The sequence below is a fragment of the Carlito syrichta genome, unplaced genomic scaffold (assembly GCF_000164805.1).
Source record: "Carlito syrichta isolate Samal-C Ts95f unplaced genomic scaffold, Tarsius_syrichta-2.0.1 Scaffold233958, whole genome shotgun sequence".
NCBI lineage: Eukaryota > Metazoa > Chordata > Mammalia > Primates > Tarsiidae > Carlito > Carlito syrichta.
In genome coordinates this window covers 481089-483908 of record NW_007178054.1, presented here as the reverse complement: position 1 = coordinate 483908, position 2820 = coordinate 481089, and the positions used below count along the sequence as shown (strand labels likewise).

The window sequence follows — 2820 nt, the reverse complement described above, 5'->3', positions numbered from 1 at the left end:
CCTGATGCTGTGTAGATGGCAACTGAGTTAATATTACAAATTTATGTCAAATTTATGTCCTCTCCAAAGCTGTTCTTCTAGCTCGGAACAAGATAAAAACTACCTGCTCTATTTAAGGAATCTTAAAGAATCTCAAGATCCATCGGAAGAATCTCAAGATCCATCGGAATCTTCCCAGCATGTTTCTCCCCTTCCTCCTTTCCTTCCTTCCTTCCTCCCTTCCTTCCTTCTTTCCTTCCAATCCCCATCCCAGTCCAAGTTCTAAACTGAAGAAGAGGCAGCTAGGGAGTGCTTGTGGGACAAAGGGATTTGGTGCAGTCTGTTCTATCATTAGCAAACATTAAGAACAAGCAAACAAACAAATTCCAAAGATTTTAGAGCTCCTCTTAAAACCTTTGCCCTCAGTTTTAGTACTAGTTTCTTTCTTTCTTTCTTTCTTTTGGAGTTTGTTTGCTTTTATTATGAATATAAAATATACATACAACACAATAAACATTTACACATTTACATTTCACATGGACTCTTGTCTTTTTTGAACAAATTCAGTTCTGTGTGGCCCAGTTGGCCACTCCTTCCACTGCCCTGCCCCTACATTCATGAAGTCCTCTTCACCTTGGTTCCTTGTGTGACTCCGTTGAAAAAGAAAAGAAACCAGCCCAGGGGCTAAAATGCCTGGCTTCACTGTCCTTCCCACAGAATCGCTCTCAATCCTTGTTTCCTCTCCTGTCTTTACATGCCTTCCCTTGCTTCATTCAAACTTCAGCTTTAAAAATTCGGGAGCAAACAGGGCTGCTTTGATCACCTTTGTCTTTTAAAAACACCTTGAACTAGCTTACACGCATGAAGGGACACATAAAGAGCATGTCTCACTCACCTGGCATGAGAACCAGCTATGGGGAGACTCCAAAAGCAACATAGACAAACGAAGCTTGGCTCACCGGACAGATGGATGATCACAAAGGTCTGAATATCAGGCTCACAGAAGTTAATTAATACATAAACTGGAATACATAAAAATAAATAGAGTGAGTTTCACTAAAGGAAATGGAAATCCCTCTAACCCCGTGCTTCTCGAGACTAGGTACATCTTCGCAACACGCAGATAAGCAGAAACTAGAGAGTGTGGCTCCTTCTCTGGGGCCGTGCCTTCAAAATGCCAGTGAACTGATGAGAGAGTCTATGTTTCCCTCGGAAGGTAGCTATGCGAGAGGTTTTGTAGGCGGTCTCTTGCAGGCTGTCAAATATGGCTTTGGTTCCGTTCTGCCAGTGCAGCACCAGATCCATCGGAATCTTCCCAGCATAGTTCTTGATGTTGAGGTCCGTGCCATACATGATCAGAAGTCAGATCATCTTGTAACGATTCAGTCTCACGGTGTCATGCAAGGGAGTATCTCCCTCTCTGTCCTTGGCGTTGAGGTCCGCCTCACAGGCAATGAGATGCTCTGTGCACTCACAGTGGCTGGTCCCCACCTCCACGTGCAGCGCTGTGCTGAGCAACTTATCTTGAGGGCTAATTTTGCTCCTTTGTTCAGCAACAATTTTAAAACATCCAGGTTTCCTCCACGGCTTGCCCAGTGGATGGCTGTGGATTCAAGCATATCACGGAATTCAATCTGGGCTCCAGCTTCCATTAACTTCTCCACAACTGCCAAGTGTCCTTCCAAGCATGCCCTATGAAGAGCTGTCCATTTATATTCATCACAAACATCTGGAACATTCTTGTCTGACAAGAATTTTTCTACTACTGGCAGTTTATTCTCCGGGGCAGCCTTCAGAAACTGAGGCACATCCACAGGTTCTGTGATCATTTGGGGTTCCGTTTCCCATCACTGGAACTTTTATTTTCCTGTATTTTTTCCTTTTCTTCAGTTAAATGATGATTTCAAGACCTTCTAAAGATTCAAGCTTTGGTCTTTGTTCTAGTTTTTTCTTTTTGAGCTCTGCCTCTCACTGTGTCTCACTTTTCCACTGTTGCTCGCCCAAGGTCACAGGGTGGGCTGGCAGTGTCTTCAGATCGTCCTGCTTCTCTAAAGCAACAGCGGCTTCATCCTCTCCATCTCTGAAATCCTCAGGAAGGGATTCCCCTGTCTCCCCATTGCCGTTCTTCTTCCCTGTGACCAGGTCCTCTACTTTCAGCATCATCATGTTCGCTGAAAAGTGTGTCCGTGTGTTTGCTCTCGTGGACAGAATCCCTGGAGTTGGCCCTCGGTACTAGTTTCTTAAAAATTATTTTCCTCTTTTCTCACAGCCACTGTTTTTTCACCAATCCTTTCCATTCTTTCATTCACTTCTTTCCCTAACTTTGCCTCTCACTGTATGGAGTAGATGGAGTTCATTAGGCATGAGTGTATCAGTCCAGTGATGTTGTCAGCACTGAATTCCACAATGGCGTGCGCACTCATATGACAAAGACACCTCATCACAGAAGCACAAGGGACTGCACCACTGCTGCACTCACTGTTTTTGAAAGGAGAGGTGGGAGGAAGAGGAAGGGCTTGCCTTTGCCTTTTAAAAAAATCTTCTGCGAGAAATAGAGAAGTAGCCGGGCTCGGTAGCTCAGCCTGTAATCCCGCGCCTTTGGGAGGCTGAGGTGAGTGGATTGCCTGAGCCCGCAGGTTCGAGACCCACCTGGGCAACTTGGCGAGACCTCATCTCCACAATAAATCAAAAACTAGCCAGGTGTGGTAGCATGAGCCTGTAGTTCCAGCTACTTGGAAGGCTTAGGCGGAAGGATCGCCGGCAGCCAGCAGGCGAGGCTGCGGTGGCCGGGAGCAGCCACTACATTGCAGTCTGGGTGACAGAGTGAGATTCCAACTCAAA

The 2820-nt window shown here is 45.8% G+C and overlaps 1 pseudogene; it reads right to left on the bottom strand.

Annotated features, from left to right (window-relative positions):
* Positions 1–1113: 1113 nt before the first annotated feature.
* Positions 1114–2149, bottom strand: LOC103253498 (annotated as a pseudogene).
* Positions 2150–2820: the final 671 nt, after the last annotated feature.